General features: G+C 33.6%; 1 pseudogene; it reads right to left on the bottom strand.

The window, feature by feature from the left end:
- Positions 1-3,549: 3,549 nt before the first annotated feature.
- On the bottom strand, positions 3,550-4,985 carry LOC137656223 (uncharacterized; annotated as a pseudogene).
- Between the last annotated feature and the right edge of the window lie 2,515 nt (positions 4,986-7,500).

The raw sequence follows: 7,500 nt of genomic DNA, 5'->3' as shown, positions 1-7,500 counted from the left end.
TCCGTATTCTATTGAGAAAGTGAAGCCTCTTCAGTGCTGAAATTCTATTTTGATAAAGGAAGGTAACTGGAAAGAATCTTTCCTTGATCTTTTTTTATCTTTTCCAAAAGTTTTTATTGTCAGTTTTAAATAATATTTCTATTTGCCAACCTACAACCTTAGCAGGGAAAGCAGGAAGCTGTAAACCCACATCCTAAAATGAAAGCAGCTAGATGAGGTAAGGAAATACAGAAATAATGAATAAACTATTCATGAGAAGTAATAAGATTACAAGATATTTTAAAATCTATCAGTCTTACATAAACTATGAAACGCGAGTCACAACAACCTGTTAAACAGACAAGCATTAGCAACACTTTTGAACTTGTGAAGTTCTGCCGATGTAACCGCTAGATTAGAAACATTATTCGACAACGTTACCACGGCTGGGATAAAACTTTTTGAATACTTTGTAGTATTAACGCTGGTGGTGGAAAAGGTAAAACTTAGAATTAGCAGCATACCTAGTACTACTTACAGGATGGTACAGCCTTTGAAAACATTAAGGCAAAGGATTGTAAGAGTTGTGAAACATCTTAGGTTACATGCCCAAAGAACTAACTGCACAAAGGCGTTAGAGATTGTTATGCAGACCAGTAACAAAGAACTTTATGGGCCGTAAGTCTTTATTTATTTTTTGGGATGAATTAAGTCAATATTCAGCATCTGAAGGCCCGACAGGAGAGCAATCATCAAATCATGGTAGAATGAAAAATCACAGAGAGAGAGAGAGAGAGAGAGAGAGAGAGAGAGAGAGAGAGAGAGAGAGAGAGAGAGAGAGAGAGAGAGAGAATGTTGACATTGATATTGATATAGATATCTTTATTGGCCATTGTTACAATAAAAAATGTGTTATACATATTAGTAGAATAGCCTAAGTCCATTGAGCATGAATTTTTTATATGGACCAGATTTATTTAACATAAAGAATAAGGACATGCAAGGTGAAGACACACACAAATACAAATACATGTACATACAGACTTACATATGTACATACATAAACACATACCTATATACAATATGTACACATACATGCACATAATCACGCATACATAGAGCCTTGAATACATATACAAATACATAAAGAAATACAAATATAAACGTTCATACAATCATACACACACATACATGTGTACACATAAGTACGCACACATACACATATACATATACAATAATTATATAGTGTCATAAGTAATAACAGTAGAAGAAATGGTAACAGTAATAGTAGTACTGACATGTATGACTATGGATCATAAATTTGCAATAACGATGATTTAATTTTGCCTTTAAACATGTTAATAGAAGCGAGTGATTTGATATCCTGTGGGAGCTTGTTCCAGTGTATAATGCCCTGCTCACTCACACTGTGTTGCGCCTGGACGTGCGACAGTACGGTACTCTTAGGTCATCAGGTCGTCTTGTGTTAATATTATGTGACAGTGGATGGAATATGTTGATGGGATACACATGTAATGTTTTGAACACAAATAAACAAGTCTATAGTGATGTGGGATTTAGTAATTTGGGCAGCTTGTAGTCACAAAAGATAGGGTTGGTATGCTCATATTTTGATTTGTATGACATTACCCTAATAACATTTAGTTTTTTGCGCATCAAAAAATGGATATATAAGTGTTTTGAATGATCCTCCCCAGACTGCTGAACGGTACAATAAAACTTGATATACAGTAGAGTAATATATTAGTTTTAGGGAATCTTTAGTTACATTGTTTCTAATTCTATATATTACACCTGTAACTTGAGATATTCTAATACAAACTTGATGTAAGTGATCTTTCCAAGTTAGTTTTTCGCCAATTATTACATCTAGGAATTTGATGTGGTTGGCTTGATTCAATGATTTATCATTTAATTTTACATCAGTATTATTTTGAATTGAATGTATAGAACTATATAGCACAGCAAATGTCTTTGAAATATTCAGTGTTAATTTGTTGGCTCCAACCCAATTTGATACATTTATTAGTTCTTTATTTAGAATTACTGTAATATCTTTAATGTTGTGACCCTGTACATATATTGTGGTATCATCTGCAAACAATAACCATTTTAATTTAGTACTCGTATGTATTATATCATTGACATATATTAAAAAAGGATTGGTCCCAGAATAGACCCTTGTGGAACACCGCACCTGACCATACTTTAAGAAGATTAGTTATTTTATACTGTAAATTGTGTTCTTGAGGATAAATAGCTTCCTAAAAAAAATATGAGCTTTTCCATGTATGTCATATATACTTAAGTTGTGCAACAAAATATGATGTGATATTTTATCAAAATCCTTACTTAGGTCTCAAAACACTACAATTTGATTACTTTTCTTATCTAAATGAATTCTTTGGCAAAGTTAGTGAATGGCTAGTTCAGTGGTGTAATTGGATCTGAAGCCACACTGACAGTCAGTTAAGAGTGGAAATTTTGTAAAGTAATTATTCAGTCTAATGATAACTATTTTTTCCAAATATTTCACTAATGTTTGGAAGGATAGGGACCGGCATGTAATTATTACAATTAGATTTTTCCCGTTTCTTAAATGTTGGTATCACTTTTGCTACTTGTAATTGTCTAGTAAAGTTGCCCTCTGTAAAACACTTATTTATAATGAACTCTAAAAATGGAGAAATTCCATTAGTGCATTCCTTAAGTACTTTTATATTGATATAATCAAACCCCGGAGACGTAACTTTTAGTTTATTCTTAATTTCTTGCTGTGTTATGGGTTTATGAAAAAGAAATGAGGAAAGGACTGACTCTGGAAGGAAGGACTTAAATGGAACTGGAGGTGGACCGATATCTGAAGCTAATTTGCTTCCAATATTTGCGAAATAGTTATTGAATTCGTTTACAATATCGCTGTTATTAGATAGAGTTTTATCTCAAAATATTCATAGAACTTGGCACATTGGATCTATTTTTCCCCATTAAGTAATATAAAGTTTTCCATGTTTTCTTAGAGTTACTTGATTGTTTGCTGAAGTTTTCTTTAAAGTAATTTTATTTAGCTGTTCTTATTACTGATGTTAGGGCATTCCTATGTCGTTGTAATATTGTTTCATATGTTAGTGGCCAGTTTGCGTATAACTTTTGTAACTTGTAACGATGTTTTATTGATCTTATTATACCTGAAGTTATATATTGTTTGCCAAAATGTTTTTCTTTAACCAGAATTATTTTATCGGGAAATTAATGTTGTTTTGTCTCTTGAATGGGTCCATGTATGAATTAAATATATTTTCAGCTCCTTCCGTATTATCTAATTCTGAATCCCACCTGAAATTTTATAATTCTTCTTCGAAACTGCTAATTTTGCCACTGTTAGTAATTCTCTCAGTTACGTGCACATAAGATGTACTGTTGAAGGAAAATGTTGAAAAAAGACCAAATACCGGGAACAGGTCACTGATAGATGAATAAAACATTAAACTTTTCATGTAATTGTGAATGTCATTTGACCATATGTGGTCAATTAAACTTGTAGAGGTAGAGGTTACTCTAGTTGGCTTTAATATACATTGAAAGAAGTTGTAAGAATAGGGCATATTGAAATATGAAATTACATTGATATCAGTATTTAACAAGTTTACATTAAAATCTCCCATCAAATAACATGGTAAATCAAGGCTGGATACATAATGGACACTATGCTCCATTGAATAAAAAAAATAATTGAGTGATGCATTGGGTAGTCTGTAAAAAACAACTATTATGAAATTTGAGGGCTTGATTATTTTGAGGAAGAATTGATTCAAGGTGTAGTAATTTCAAACAGGCATCAGCAATCTTTTCTCCTTCAAACTTTTTATGTAGATATGTAGCTAATCCTCCACCTTGTGTCGATTTATTCTGAAAATATGAATATTAATTACCCTGGTAATATAGATAACATATGCCATCATTTAGACGAGTTTCACATAGCCCGATAGCATGAAGCATGACTCTATATTGATTTAAACATTAGTCAAATAACGAGTCCAGGTTTTAAGGAACACTACTTATATGATCAGACAATCTTTTCAAACTATTTTCAGGAAATTTTCACGTAAGTCCCCACTACAGAAAACATAGTCACATGTTGATTCTGGCAGTATAGGTTCACTTGATGGATCTGTAACAGGAGTGGGACTTTCTAATTCACTAATATCATATGTTAATGTATTTAAAGTGCTAAGTGGGTAGTTGTGATTCCCTACAACCACCATATTAGTAGGCTGTGTTATTTAGATTATGAAATGGAAAGTGTTGGTTTATATCCATTATATATATGTTGATGTTATATTATGCTATGAATGTTCATACCACAATGACGAGTTATTTCTTCACAGCATTCCATAGACTTTTCTTCACCAGCCTACTCTGTTTCGAGGCAACAGGTGTAGTGACAGGAAACGAGTTGGAGGCCAGGCCATGACGAAGAGGTGCGGGCAAGGTGGGGAGGGGACCGTTCCCGCTACCACCCCGAGCCCCCGCCACTTCCACGACGACCCCACCAGCGGCAGAGGGACCAACAGTAGGCCCGCATCTGCCAGGACGGCGACCGTCTGGCGCCAGCCATACCCCACACCCCCGCAAACTGTTGCATTTGATCAACCACTGCTTCACTGTTATTTTCTTTGATATTTAGCTTAGTGTGACGGAAGAGAGCCACTTTCCCTTGCGCTCTTGCCTGTTTAAGTAGAGGCTTCTTTGTGCCCCTCAGATTGTTTGAGCCCCGCTCACAGCATCTTGACCACAGTAAAGAGAGAATCTTGTTACGATGGGACGAAGCCCGGCGTCACGGGGCACACCAACATGATGGGCTCGCTCCAACACGAGTCTGCATCTTCAATCTGCATCTTCTCCCCCAGGAGTGACGTCACGGTAGCCACCGTTTGTTCCCATGTCTCAGCGGCTCCACGCTCCTCTACGCCACTGATCCCCATGAGAGAGAGAGAGAGAGAGAGAGAGAGAGAGAGAGAGAGAGAGAGAGAGAGAGGGGGGCGCCTACAATTTGTTTAAGTTTTACTGTGCTTACAATAACCGAACGTAACAAAATATAAGAAACTGAATATTCATTGATGGTTTGCTTTAAATGATAATATATTTTATCACTTATTTATTTGTGTATTCTTTGTATATTCACCGATCAACTGGGTTTTTAAACAGTCAGCATTCAATGTAATAGTTCGAAATTATTCTCCTAAATATTTCCAAAACACAGCCTGTACATTACAACAGTTTATATATATATTATATACAAATGATAGAAAACCTTTAAAAAAAAAAACAACATACACACACATAAACACGCAACATGTCAATAATGACTTAAAAAAATAAAACAAAACTTTTAATATCTTTTTTACTATGAATTCATACTAAATAAGCATATAAACAACCCTCAAAGAAAATCTAGAAGCGATAGAATAGTTTTAAGATAAAAGAATAATCTAAATCTTGCGTCCTTTTTCTCTGGTTACGGTTCACTTTCCCTTTAGCTACACATACACTGAGTAGTCTGTACTATCCTTTACGGATTTTTTTTTCCGTCCTCATACATCTGACAACAGTGAGATTACCAATTTTTCTTCACCGAAGAGGTTAACTACTGCACTTAAATTGTTCAGCGGCTATTTTCCTCTTGGTAAGGATAGAAGAGACTCTTTAGCTATGGTAAGCCGCTCCTCTCGGAGAAGGACACTCCAAAATCAAACCATTGTTCTACAGTCTTTAGTAATGTCATAGCCTCTGCACTATGGTCTTCCACTGTCTTGGGTTAGAATTCTCTTGCTTGAGGGTACACTTGGGCACACTATTCTATCTAAATTCCCTTCCTCGTGTTTTTTGTTTTTTTTTAAGTTGTTATAGTTTATGTAGTTTTTTTATGCTGTTACTGTGCTTGAAACATTTAATTTTTCCTTATTTCCTTCCCTCACTGGGGTATTTTCCCTGTTGAGGACCCTTTGCCTATAGCATCCTACTTTTCCAATTAGGGTTGTAGTTTAGAAAGTAATAATAATAATAATAATAATAATAATAATAATAATAATAATAATAATAATAATAATAATAATAATAATAACATATGAAGGCCCATATCTAAACATAAAATTTTGATAAGCGTTAATTTTAAATCGATGATAATGACTCAAATCGCAGCCAAAGGAAATGTCCATGTAACGAAAATTATGAAAATGCCACCCAAAAGTTATCTTTGGAATCACACATTTTGTAATACGTGTTTTTACATCCAAGCTTTGTTTGTTTTTACTAATGTTTTGTGAAATTTTTGTATAAAGCCTTTTCTACTCAATCTTAGTACCCCCTATCTACATAAGGAAAATTTTTTCTTCTTATATCTATAACTACTCTCTCTTCTAGTATATCATACATCGATCAAAGTTTATATTCTTATCAATATCATTGTAGCACAAATGTATATATTGCATTATGGTGGACCAATCTATGCTAAAAACGTGTTAATAAATTATATTTATTTCCATTATTTGAAAATCTAATAATGTCTACATAAGATTCACTGATTTTCCCTCTCTATCTCCATATACAGTGAGTATATATTATTATGCTGTGTGGATCCGGGTCTGAGCATGCAAAATATATTATACTACGCTTTGTGACTGGGAATTAAACATATATTATACTTAATACGACGGGCAAGTTAATTGACCTCTCAAATTCCAAATTACCTAGTTTGCTTTTACATTAAAACTGTTATACTTCAAAACAGTAATACCAGAATTCTTAGACCGTTAAATAACTCCCAGACAGCAATATATGAAACACTAAATATCCAAAGGTCTCTTAAGCACACTCAAAACCAAACTGGGTAATTACTCTTAGGTATTATTAACCCGCATTTAAACTCACGATGGTTCTTAACAGGAATACGAGCAGAATCCGGTCCAAAATAAAGATAATTGGAATAATAGACTCTTTACAATAATTAATATATTCTATATAAACTACAACACTTTGATAAGAATTTATATAACAAAATTAATCCACTGAAAAAAATATTAAGCCTGAACAAAACTTAGAATAAGACAAAAATGTTACTATCTGAAATTTATAACAACTTGACTTGAACTATTATGTCTGAAGAAACCCCAACCTAAGAAAAGAAATGATGCAATGAAAATTATACAAAAACTCGAAATAAACCCAATGATAAAATGTTCAAGTTTAACACTTAGTGAATCACGTAACAACACTATCTTCCCTACAGGGCCATTTACAAAAATGTTATACAATGAAAGCACTCACACTAATATAATGAATTCACAATCTCGAACATGATGCAATACATCATGAAATATAAAAGAACATTACCTAAGCCTTTGCTCCTAACTCGTATGAAATCCTAAAGCACTTTCAAATAGACTACGTAAGACTTTGTAACAAACATACGTGAAAATAAAAAGTTAATTCTTAAAATAA

This window comes from Palaemon carinicauda, chromosome 17, assembly GCF_036898095.1.
Source record: "Palaemon carinicauda isolate YSFRI2023 chromosome 17, ASM3689809v2, whole genome shotgun sequence".
NCBI lineage: Eukaryota > Metazoa > Arthropoda > Malacostraca > Decapoda > Palaemonidae > Palaemon > Palaemon carinicauda.
The sequence above is the reverse complement of the archived record's forward strand: the minus strand, read 5'-3'. Positions and strand labels throughout refer to the sequence as shown.